Source organism: Choloepus didactylus, chromosome 7, assembly GCF_015220235.1.
Source record: "Choloepus didactylus isolate mChoDid1 chromosome 7, mChoDid1.pri, whole genome shotgun sequence".
NCBI lineage: Eukaryota > Metazoa > Chordata > Mammalia > Pilosa > Megalonychidae > Choloepus > Choloepus didactylus.
Window position 1 is genome coordinate 118,268,049 of NC_051313.1, and position 12,727 is coordinate 118,280,775.

General features: G+C 40.4%; 1 protein-coding gene across 4 annotated transcripts in view; it reads right to left on the bottom strand.

The window, feature by feature from the left end:
* Nucleotides 1-12,727, bottom strand: part of ZBTB9 (zinc finger and BTB domain containing 9) — a 64,899-nt gene that overhangs the window by 16,942 nt on the left and 35,230 nt on the right. Inside the window, exon 3 of one of the 4 annotated variants that reach the window (XM_037842734.1) lies at nt 786-1,021. The exons of 2 other annotated variants lie outside the window; for them this stretch is intronic. The gene's annotated coding sequence lies outside the window, so the exon portion shown is untranslated. Of the gene's footprint in view, nt 1-785; nt 1,022-12,379; nt 12,400-12,727 lie in introns of those variants that run through there. One more of the 4 variants, XM_037842736.1, reaches the window with a different exon arrangement.

Consider the following 12,727-nt stretch of genomic DNA (forward strand, 5'->3'; position numbering starts at 1 on the left):
AATCCCCTTCTTGCCTGCTGATTCAGAGGACACTTCTAAAAGCAAACTTTGCTTCATCTTTCAAATTTCTTTGATCCTGATTCTATTTTCCAATCTATAACCTCTTTTATATGTTTGAATTTAAATTTTATGCTTATAATAGGTAATTTCCACTGTCTGATACTTCTTAGGGGTCTGTTTCCCCACCCCCACCCCCAATCTGCTGCTTAATATGGACTTTTTTGAGAAGGTGGGATTAAGGGCATCAGGACTTGACCAAGCTGTTTGAAAGTAGGGATCATTTCTTAGTCATCTTGGCCTCTCCAGCACTTGATGAATGTATGATTGAGGGTTGAATGAGTGATGCCTGCTGTTGCCAGCAGCAGTGAACTGGGTGTGTACAGACCATAGCGGGCGCCCGGGCTCTGCCTCTCTCCAGTCTGGTACCTGGGGGGCTCTGGTATCCAGGCCCAGGGAGGAGCTTGCAGATGGCAAACCCCCCAAATCGAGAGGGGGAGTCACTCGAGCATCCCCAGGCTGAGAACAGTGAGGACAACACGCTGGCACGAGGCGGGACGGTGGGCTGAGCGCACCTCTACCCCCACGTGAGAGAACCAAGGTCAAGGACCAGGGGTGCGGGGAGGAAGGAAAAGACAAGACACGGGTCTGGGCAGGAGGAAGCATCTCAAACCGGCGAGGTAAAGAGAGAAAGGACTTACAAGGCTGGAAGAATAGGCAGAAAAAAGGTTTCCTTTCCTCAGGAAAAGGAAGGAGAGCGAGCCTAATTTTAAAATCAAAACCCTCACCCCTGCCTCCCTATAGCCAAAGGACCAGGGAGGCCGATCTTCCGATGATCTCCCCGATAGCAGAGGGGCGGGCTGGGGCGCGTGGAGCAGCTCATCCGCCCCCAAACTGCAGGCCACGGGTGCATCAAACCGCGGGAGAAGCTGGTTTATGAGCCTTGAAACCCTTTGAGATGTGAGAGATAATATCCATATAAGCCAATACTGCTAGAAAGCCATGGACTTGCTTCTCCGAACTGCTGAAAATAGAAAATAGGAAGCAAAATTAATAGCATTGGAAATGAGAAAGAAACAAGGCCATGTGTGCCTATCTGTAAAACTAGAAAATAATAACTGCATCTTCTGAACACAATTCAGGCGCTGAACTAAGCAATTTGTACTTATTATTTCATTTAATTCTCATAGCAACGGAATGAAGTAGGTATTACAATTCTGTTTTATTGGCAAGGAAATTCTCTTAGAGAGATTAAGGAACTTGGCCAAGGTAACTTAGCCAACCCAACCCATTTCCAGCTGATTGAAGACTGTAGAGTTAAATCACTATGCCAGTAGCTTCCAAACTAATTTGAGTAAGACCCACAGTAAGAGATACATTTAGATCACAACCCAGTACACATACATATAATTTATAATAGAAAGTTTCACAAAACAACATATACCCTAGAGTTTATGTATAGGGTGATGAAAAACTTTTGCTAATAGATGATGGTGATGGCAGCACAACACTGCAAATGTAATTAATTCCACTGAACTGTACATATAAGTAAAAATGGGATATTTTGTAAAACAGTAAAAATGGGATATTTTGTGTTACATATATATATATATGTGTGTGTGTTCTGGTTTGCTAATGCTGCCAGAATGCAAAACACCAGAAATGGATTGGCTTTTATAAAGGGGGTTTATTTGGTTATAAAGTTACAGTCTTAAGGCCATAAAGTGTCCAAGGTAAGGCAACAACAATAGGGTACCTTCACTGGAGAAAGGCCATTGGCATCCGGAGAACCTCTAACCTCTGTTAGCTGGGAAGGCATGTGGCTGGCATCCACTTGCTCCCAGGTTGTGTTTCAAAATGGCGTTCTCCAAAATGTTGCTCTTGGGGCATTTTGTCCTCTCTTAGCTGCAGCTGCTCTTCAAAATGTCACTCTCAGCTGCTCTGAGTTGCTTGTGTTTGTCAGCTCATTTATATGGCTCCAGTGATTTAATTCAGACCCACACTAAATGGGTGGGGTAACACCTCCATGGAAATTATGCAATCAAAGTCTTGCCCACAGTTGATTGAGTCACAGCTCCATGAAACACTCAATCAATAGGTTCCAACCTAATCAACACTAATATGTCTGCCTTCACAAGACTGCATCAAAGATAATGGGGTTATGGGGGCCATAATGCATCCAAACCAGCAAAATATGTTACTACAATTAAAAAAAAAAATGCACCTTTACCACCTGTAGTGCTTTTTTTTTTTTCTTTTCTCGTCATTCTGTTTTAGTTAAAAAGAAATGCTGGTCATGACCCACTAAATTCATTTTATAATGCATTAATGGGACAGGAACCCGCCTCAGTTGGAGGAACACTGCACTCTACATTTCCTCCTGCCAGCTGTGGAGTGGGAGGAGTGGGACCAAAGAGAGGGCTTTAACAGGCTCCCCAGATTGCTGGGGATGAAGGGAAATTGCTGCCTCCAAAAAAATGAGGACTCTGAGAGCATCTTCTTGAAGTCTCTGGGTCCTGATTAATTATATCCCAGCATAGAGAAAGATCCTTGAAGGAGTGCTGCAAATGAAACTGGCAGTGAACTGTGAACAGATAATTAACAAGCAATCATAAAGGGGAATAGAATGAATGCATAAGGAACAATTCACAACAGACTGATCTCCTTCCTGTTTGAAATATTTTCACTAGTTACTGGTGCACATGGGTGTGACTAAGTTCCTGATAATGGCCCCAGGGAAAACGTGGGAAATGTGGGGTGGTTTGTGGTTAAGTGAATGTATTCCTGGTGGACTGCCTATCCCAAGCAGGGCTCAGAACAGACAATCATGAGGCAGTGCTTTGTGGACAAAAACACTGGACGAGCATGAGTTATTACAATCTATTCATATCATATTTAATTGCATCTGTTTCCTCCACTAGAATGTGGGCTCTCTGTGGGTAGAGAAATTATTTCACTTGCCACCTGTGTATTCTGAGCACTTAGCCCAGGGTCAGGTATTTAGATGCTCATCCACAAATCTTGGTGGAATGGTATCATTAATTAATCAGTATTATAACTGAGAAACTAAGAATTAACAAACAATAAGGTGACTAAATCTTCATATAGATGCCTTTTCTTCCTTTCTAGCAGAATATTATATTTTATTGTAGAATAGCCAAAAAGGAAATACCTGAAATTACTAAAACCCACTGAATGATAACACAGATGTCTTGATCTGGTGACTGGCCCCTGCTGGTACCCCTTTATTCTGTTTTACAGCTTTAGAGTCTTATGATCACAAAGACAACTCCCTAATGTTTATTAATGAAGGAACTTGAGTCATGCCCAGAACTAACCCAATTCCTAAACTGTCTTACTAGATGAAGCTAGATCTAATCAAATTGGCCCACCTGACATGCACAGTAGCTTAAACATTAACCTATACGTGACCTATAAATAACCTATACTTCATTATAATACTAAAAATTACTCACACCTTCATATTAAGGCCACCACTTTCTTACATACAGTCTGTGACCGGTCATGTAATCAATCTGTGCTTGCTCAATAATTAGATCATCTTGAACTTCATCATCTCGAGCCATTATACTCATAATCCTAAAGTCTGCCCATCTTTTGATACCATAAAACTATCAGAGTTACTGAAGTTTGGGAAGACAGATTTTAGGCCAACAGGCCATCTGTTCTTCCTTGCTTCACGTAGCAATAAACTCTTTCTCTTTTTGAAACCCCAGTGTCATAGATTGGCTGTTATGTGCATCAGACAGAGAACCCCATGTGTGATCGGTATGAACGTCTGCCTGAAAGAGGACTCCAAGGACATGGTCTAGGGCTCTGGCCCCAGTCCTCTCCTGTTCAGCATTCTTATCAGTTACTTGGACATGGAAATGAATGACATATTTATCAAAGTTTCAGGTGGCAAAAAACTGGGACAGCCAAAGCACTGGATGACAGAATCAGGGTCCAAAAATAACTTAGCAGCCTGGAACGGTGGGCTGAATCAAGATGAAAATAAAAGGGAGCTGAATTCTGCCTTTGGGTCTAAAATTTAACTTCACAAGCCCAGGATGAGGGGTACATAACTTGACACTGGCACACACAAGGGATTTGTGGTTTTTATTGCAAGTTAAAGAACGAAGCAGCAGTGTAGTGTGGTCGCCAACCCTGCAGACCTAGGCTGTGATAATGAAAATGTAAGCTTAGCGAACAAAAGAGGGAGATCAGAGTCCACTCAACTCTGTGCAAGTCAATGACACTGGAAGAACTGGGTTTGTCTGAACCACAGTTATTAAGGAGGGTGTTGAAAAATTGAAAACTTCTAGAAGAGAATACATGTTGAATTTGCTGGCTTCAAAATTAAGGATTTCTGTTCATAAAGGATACCATAAAGTAAATGGACAGGTAATAGCCTAAGAACAGATACTGCAATATATAAAATTGACAACATGTAGAGCATTTAAAGAACACCTGCAAATCAACAAGAAAAAGGCAGGAAACCAGTGCAGAATAGGACACAGAGAATGAGTAGGCATTTCACAAAAGAAGAAACCTACTCAGATTCCTTGCTAATCAAAGAAATGCAAATTAAAACAACAGGACTTCCTCTTTCTGGTAATAGCAGGATAACTCTCTCCAACAACCCTTCCACTGAAAACAACTAAAGAAGCTGGATGAAATGCTCAAAACATCCTCTTTAAGGAACTAAATGGAACAGCATCACACTGTAGAGGCAACAGGAACTGAGGGAGGGAGGAACTCAGAAGCTGCTCACTCCAAGGGCACCCATCAGGGGAGGCTGGACCTGCCTTCCGTTCCGGTTTGCTAATGCTGCATTTTTGCAAAATACCAGAAACAGATTGGCTTTTATAAAAGGGGGGTTATTTGGTTACACAGTTACAGCCTTAAGGCCATCAAGTGTCCAAGGTAACGCATCAACAATCGGGTACCTTCACTGGAGGATGGCCATTGGCAACCAGAAAACCTCTGTTAGCTGGGAAGGCACGTGGCTGCTGTCTGCTCTGGAGTTCTGGTTCCAAAATGGCTTTCTCTCAGGACGTTCCTCTTTAGGCTGCAGCTTCTCTCCAAAATGTCACTCTCAGTTGCTCTTGGGGCATTTGTCCTCTCTTAGCTTCTCCGGAGCAAAAGTCTGCTTCCAAATGCCATCTCCAAAATGTCTCTGTAAACTGCAGCTCCTCTCTCAGTTCCTGTGCATTCTTCAAAGTGTCCCTCTTGGCTGTAGCAAGCTCCCTCCTTCTGTTTGAGCTTATATAGTACTCTAGTAAACTAATAAGGCCCATGCTGAATGGGTGGGGCCACACCTCCATGGAAATTATCTAATCAGAGTTATCACCTACAGTTGGGTGGGTCACATCTCCATGGAAACACTCAATCAAGGAATCACAATCTAATCAACACCAACACATCTGCCCATACAAGAATGCATCAAAGATAATGGCGCTTCGGGAGACATAATACATTCAAACTAGCACGCCTTCAGATGGCCTCTGGAGATGATGGGGTCTACATCTCAGGCTAGGGTCTGCACCAGGTGGGCAGGTGTCTAACAGGACAGCACTCTCCTCCCATCCCCCCACCACCCATAAGCTTGGGGTGAGGATAAGTCAGAAGTGGACCAACCCACCCAAAATTCAGCCTGGTTCTATTTGCCTGGGTTATCCAGGCAACCCCAAGCCTTGAATTTGGATAACCCAGCACTGGCAGGGCCCCAGGCTCCTGGCAGAATGTGCTGGTTTAGATCTATTACGTCACCCAAAAGTATGTTCTTTAATGCAATCTTGTGAGGGCAGACATTAATCTTTTGATTGAGTATTTCCATGGAGATATAACTCAATCAACTGTGGGTGAGAACTTTGATTAATTTATTTCATTCAAGGTGGGTCTTATTTAAATCACTGGAGCCCTAGAAAAGAACTTACAACCAGAAGGAGCTCAGAGCAGCTGAGAGACACTTTTGGAGAGATGCTTGGGAGATGATGCTTAGAGATGCTTGGGGACGTTTGCAGATGCTAGCCCAGAGTTTGCTCCAAAGAAGCTAAGAGAGACAAGCCCAGAGACATTTTGGAGAAAGTCATTTTGAAACACAATCTGGGAGAAAAGGAACAGGAGACGCCAGCCATATGCCTTCCCAGCTGACAGAGGTGTTCCAGACGCCATCAGCCATTCTTCAGTGAAGGTATCCTCTTGTTGATGCCTTAGTTTGGACACTTTTATGGCCTTAGGACCATAAATTTGTAACCAAATAAATCCCCTTTATAAAAGCCAATCCATTTCTGGTTTTTGCATAACAGCAGCATTAGCAAACCGGAACATAGAAGCAAACCCAAATCCTCCGTGGAGAAAATTACCTTCATCCTGACCCTCAAATTATTCCCAAAAACAATTTGTCAAATCTAATGACCAGCCTATAGTCAAAGGTAACCAGGGGCACAAGGAAATTAGGCTCCTGCCCACTGCCCTAGCAGCCCGATTTCTTTACTGCTAGACTCCAAATCTGACACCTTGGGCCAGGTGTACATAGAGATCATGGCTGCCAACAGCTGTGTGCCCCAGCATTCAGGGACTGTGTGAGTGGGTGAGAGCATGAGGGCATGTGTGTGCCACCAGGGCTGATGACGAGAGTTCTAGAAAGTTCTCATAGGCAAAGTGGGTCAGGTTTGGTAATAATAGTCCAACTTTAAAAATATACTTGATCTCACCAATTGCAACAAAAGTACCACACTAGTGAAAGTGTTAATAATAGGGAAAACTGAATGAGGGGGTATACCAGTTTGTATATATTATGTCCCCTAGAAAAAGCCATGTTCTTTGATGCAATCTTGTGGGGGCAGATGTATTAGTGTTGATTATGTCAGAACCCTTTGGTTCAGTGTTTCCACGGGGATGTGACTCAATCAACTATGGGTGAGACCTTTCACTGGATTATTTCTATGGAGGTGTTGCCCCACCCAGTCAGAGTGGGTCTTTATTGGATCATTGGAGTTCTTTAAAAAGAGCCACACAGGCCCAGATCTAGAGCAACTGAGAGTGACATTTTGAAGAGGAGTTGCAGTTAAGAGAGGATAAAATGCCCCAAGAGCAACATTTTGGAGAATGCCGTTTTGAAATGCAACCTGGGAGCAAGTGGACGCCAGCCACATGCCTTCCGAGCTAACAGACGTTTTCTGGACGCCAAAGACCATCCTCTAGTGAAGGTACCCTATTGTTGATGCTTTACCTTGGACACTTTATGGCCTTAAGACTGTAACTTTGTAACCAAATAAACCCCCTTTATAAAAGCCAATTCATTTCTGGTGTTTTGCAAAGCAGCAGCATTAGCAAACCAGAACAGGGGGGTTATATGGGAACTCTGTACTTTCTGCATGATTTTTCTGTAATCCTTCAACTTCTCTAAGAAATAAACAGTTTTAAAGTATTTGAGGAAGGGCCACTTTTTCTAACTTCATAAAGGTGCCTGCCCTATGGTATAGTGGCAGCTCCATGCGAAGACTTCAGATATTGGAAATATCGCATATAGACTATAAAATAACTATTTTTTAAGGAAATAAAAGACAAGGTTGAATACACCTGCAGGAATATCTATAAAGAGTGATATGACAGATTTTAAAAAGAACCAAGCTGAACTTCTAGAAAAGATAAATACACTAATCAAAATGAAAAACTCATATTGATGAAATAACTATACCAATTAGAGAGTCAAATGTTAGAAAAGTGGGTAATACCCAGCATTGGGTAGGATGTGGGGAGCTGGGAATCCTTGGGCAATACTTGTGCATATGTACAGGGCACAGCTCTCTGGAGAAACACCTGTAGTCCTTTGTGAAATTAGGCATGTGGGCCCACAGTTCAAATCCTGGGTTTAGAGCTCAGAGAAACCCTTGCTCTGGCCCCTTCAGAGGCAAGTGAGAGCAACTGGGATGGACATTTCCCTGCAGCTGGTAGTGGCTTAGCAAGACAAGTGTGGAAAGAATGTTTTCATTGGCAATAAGTCATTCAGCAGTATGTGGAAACTGTAAAAACAAAAAAAGTTTATTTTTGGGGAACACTAGCTAAATAGGAAGCAAAGGTGATTGTTCATATTGAGGTGATTAAGAAATTGAATTTTAAAAATATTTTACTTGTATTGCTGTCACAGTATTAAAATCACTTGTTTTGTTAAAGTCAATACACATTTCCTACAGACAATACCATCCAGGTTATATGATGAGGCTGTTTCAGAAAAAATAAAATACTTTTATAATTTCAGTATTTTTTTTTGAAATGGTAGTCTCCTCACAGAGTCTGGTGAAAGTAAATTCACAGCCAAAATGCAAAACTGGCCAATTAGTTGGAGACAGTTAACCATCCAGTGACTCCTCAAATTATCAGCATCATCTTATTTTTGCTAAATACATTAACAATGTCATCTTTTCATTTTCAGATATATATGCAAAGTTAAAAATATTTTTAGAGTTCATAATAAAATGTAGCCTAGAGCCAAATCCATGAAGATCATATATTAAAGTCATATCAAATAACAAGCATTCACTTTTTTTGTGGAAAGTGATGAAATCAAGAGACCCAGACTGCTACTTTAAATAAACTTATACCATATGCTTTAAATAGTGAATTGAATCAACCTTATTAAAACTGGATCCCCTTACTCGAAATGCCAGAGGCAGTTTATGCCAATAATATTTAAAACAAATTAAACATTCCTGGCTGGTCTCTGGAAGATGATCTTGGAATAGCCTGACAGGTGAGAAAGGGCCAGCATGTGTGGAGGGGCTGGCCGGGAACCTAACTTTCCAAATGGGCACATCCCAGTACCTGTCTGTGCCTGGATAACAAATAATTGACTAGTGAAATGTAAGGCCACCAGAGCGTTAATGTTTCCTGGTTTGCTGGTATGAGATTGTTTATGTTGAGGCTACATTTGTAAGCTCCTTATTAAAGGATTAAATTTGCACTGGTTTGCTTTGCTGTATTTGGAATGCTCAGCTCAGATACATTTTCATTAGATTCTGGAAGCTCTAGGGGTTTCTTATTAATAAGCTGTTCATTAATTGCCTTTTTTTGTGCATAAACCAAATCCCAAATTGGAAAAAAATGAAAGAAAAGGAAGAACCAAAATTTCTCTACTTAAAAAGCAGTTATTTTGTAGTCTTATGCATTCTTTTCCCTTCTTCATTAATTATTTAAGGCATTTTTATGATCCACAGGGGTAATTAGCCTGAATTAAAATTAAAAGCAGGAAAAATACATATGTGGCCCAAATGGTGGTGTTTTCCCCCCATTAACAGTTCTGAGGGACAACGGGGTGCACTGGAAAGAGAATGGACTTTACAATTATTCAGACCTGGGTTGTAACTGGGATTCTGCAACTAGCCACAAATTAATGACCCAATTGCAGGTTTTGCTCTGTAAAACGGGAATATCACCTCCCTTTTGAATTTTTATGAAGGGTAAAGATAATTTGAGTAAGGTGCCTGGTATGTGAGAGTTTCCTTGAATGCACTAACAAAAGAAGGAGGAGGAGAAGGGGGGGTGAATGGGAAGGGGAAGGTGAGGGGAAGGAGAAGAAAAAGAAGAAAACACCTGTCCAAGTCTTTGCAGATTGATCTGCATGAGTAGCCCTGTTCTTGATTTGGCACTCATCCTGTTATGCTGTCTAACTGTTTTCTGGAGCTTTGAGAAAGATATTTCTGCCAGTTTTTGCTGGTTGTTTAAAGCTTCTGTGGGGGGACAGAGCCCTGAAGCGTCTTACTCTGCCATCTTGATCACAGTGGGTGCTGGAAATATTCTTACTTTTATAAAATGAATACTTAAGAATTTAGGGGTGAAATGTCAGTATGTGTGTAATAATTTTAAAATATATAATGAGTCAAGGGAACCTGGAAGAGAAAAAAGGAGATGCTGCCAAGTGCATTGCCATGTGATGGAAAAGCTAAGGAACACCAAAGATTACCCGGCCAGCCAGACGATACTGTCCCCAGGTGGAAGCAAGCCTTCTAGCCTCTGAGACCGTGACAAGTGAAGGAGTAACTGAAGAATTGGAGGAGGTACATACCATCAAGGACCGAGATAAGATCTTTTAGCAACAAAAAAAGGAAAGGTGTCCCTAAAGGGTGGTCATAATGACAGCAGAATTCTCAACAATAACAATAGCAGTTAGACCACCAAAGACTCGTATCTTAAAATGCTGAAAGAAAACCGCTGTTCACCTAAAACTGTGTATCCATCAAGAATATCTTTCATGAATAGAGGACAAATAAAGATATTCCCAAATTGACAAAAACTGAACAAGTTTTAAAATCAAGTAATGTGTTCTAAAAGAATTTCCAAAGAATACACTTGAGGAAGAAGGAAAATAATCCCCAAAGAATGCGTAAGATGCAAGAAGAAATGGTTAAGATAAAAAATGGTTAAATATAGATAAATCCAAATTAACACTAATAATAATATTAGTATTTATTTTGTAGGGCTAAAAATTAAACACATGAAATATGTGGCAGCAACGTTGTCTGGGATGGGGGGAGAAACCCACGATAGAGCATGTTATTATCAATATTTTAGGTTTTAGCTAACTGGTGGAGATAGTCATGGGATGTTCACAAGACTATTAAAAACAAGCAAATGAATATGCAAACAAAATGTAAAACAAATACAATGTAATACAATAAAAGATGAACAAGTGCGGATCAATTATAATGCATAATGAACAAAGGATTATGGTTAATTTCTTTGACATGAGGTCCTTACGAGGGAGAAAAACAAAACGGAAGAATGAAAAGAAAGGAAGGAAGGCAGTAATGTGATGAATAAAATAGGTCAAAATTAGAAATACTTAATACTAGGGGAGTTATTAAATATACAATGTCCTATATACTAAATAGAATATAATAGAACTTGAAATTATGTTTTTGAAACATGGCAAATAACTTCATGATAAATTAGAAGTATCATGATACAATATTGCATATAGATATTATTAAAAGTATGTTTAAGAATGCATACCAAAGATCTTTCCAATAGAAAAAATGGAAGAAAATGGAAATAAATGCTCTCAGGAATTTTAAAAAAAGATATTTCACATAATCATATTGGCAAAAGTAAAAAATAACCCTGAAAATACCAAGAGTTAGGGAAAAGAAATGCCCTGCCTGCTGCTGGTAGAGGTGTAAATTGACTAACTGGAGAGTAATTTGGTATTAGGTAAGAAGTAAAGTTGAAGATGCAATGTCTTCCTACCTGGCAACCTATTTCTAGAAAAATTGTCCTACATATGCACAGGTATATTCCAAGTGGTCCCAATGCTTGCTAGTTAGAAGTTGAATGTATCTGCCCCTCCAACCACAGCATGCATTTTTCCAACACTCTTCCCAGACTCTCATTTATTGTAAACTCTTTGGTATCCATCACACAGAAGCTCTATCTACAAAAAACCTGAAACAAACCAGGATACCAAACAAAGGATACAAAAACCAAACAAAGGATACAATTTTAGCATAGAACTTTGTACAAGAATGCTCAGATAGCAGGTGGATTAGCCAGATATTATTGTCTCCTGACATGAATATTGCACCACCCATGATGTATTTTAGCCAATAATGTTTGATCTGAATCCAATCAAGCCTTTGGATCTAACTTACAATTTATAGGAATTTTAGAAGAAGGAGGAACATGATGAACAGCACTGTAAGAAAGCAATCAGACGCAGGGATGGGATATTCTACAGGACAACAAGACCTGACTTTCCATGAAATCAGTGTCACGAAAAAAAGGGGCTGTTCGAAATTAAAAGAGGCCTAAGAGACATAATAAACTGATGCAGTGTGTGGTTCTGGATTGGATCTGATTTGGAAAACCAGACATTATTGGATAATTTGGAAAATTTGAATTTGTAATGGATATTAGATAATATTAAGAAATGGTTGCTCATATTGTTAGCTGTGTTAATTTGGCTGTGTAAAAAGTTATTTTTTAAAATGTATGCACAAATATTATATAATAAATATTTTATATGTGTGTATAATATTTAGCTTTTCCTGTTATATAGATTGAGCAATATTCTAGTAGTCTAGTTATCTATTTCGTTCCTAGGGACACATGATCAATTAGCTACCACTAAAAATCTTTGCAGGCCAAGGCATTTGGATTATGAATCATTCCTGCTGCCCTTTATGGTTGATGTACCCACCTTGTCTTCAATTTGGCCTATCACTCTGGGATCCCAGCATCCCCACTGAAATCAGAGAGTCCATCTTAAAGGTGGCATCCTGTACAGTTATACATTGGCCTACGAAAGACAGCAACCGCAGACCTTTTCAAGGATGGAGGTGCTCCCCTCAGTGATGTAGTTCTCAATGCCGTAGCAAAAAGGGAGTGTCTTCTGGGCCTTTCCTAGAATATAGTTAGGTGATGGTATACAAGCCATACATGATAAATTCAATCCAATATTCCTGTCTCCTTTCTAAGGCTTTGGATTTCTTCCTCCACATCAAGCCACGAAAACTCTGGCATCTTATCTTCATCAAATTACCCCACTATTGAGTACTAGTTTCAGCCATCCATCCAAATAAGCCACCTCCAGCTGCACAAGCTACCACTATGGGACTTATTCCATAGGTCAGGGAACAAATGTGAGGGTTCTGCCAGAGTCTAAACATATCCATTCGTAGTATGCTTTCAGGAAATAGGGACATTACTAAAGAGTGGGACCACAGACCCT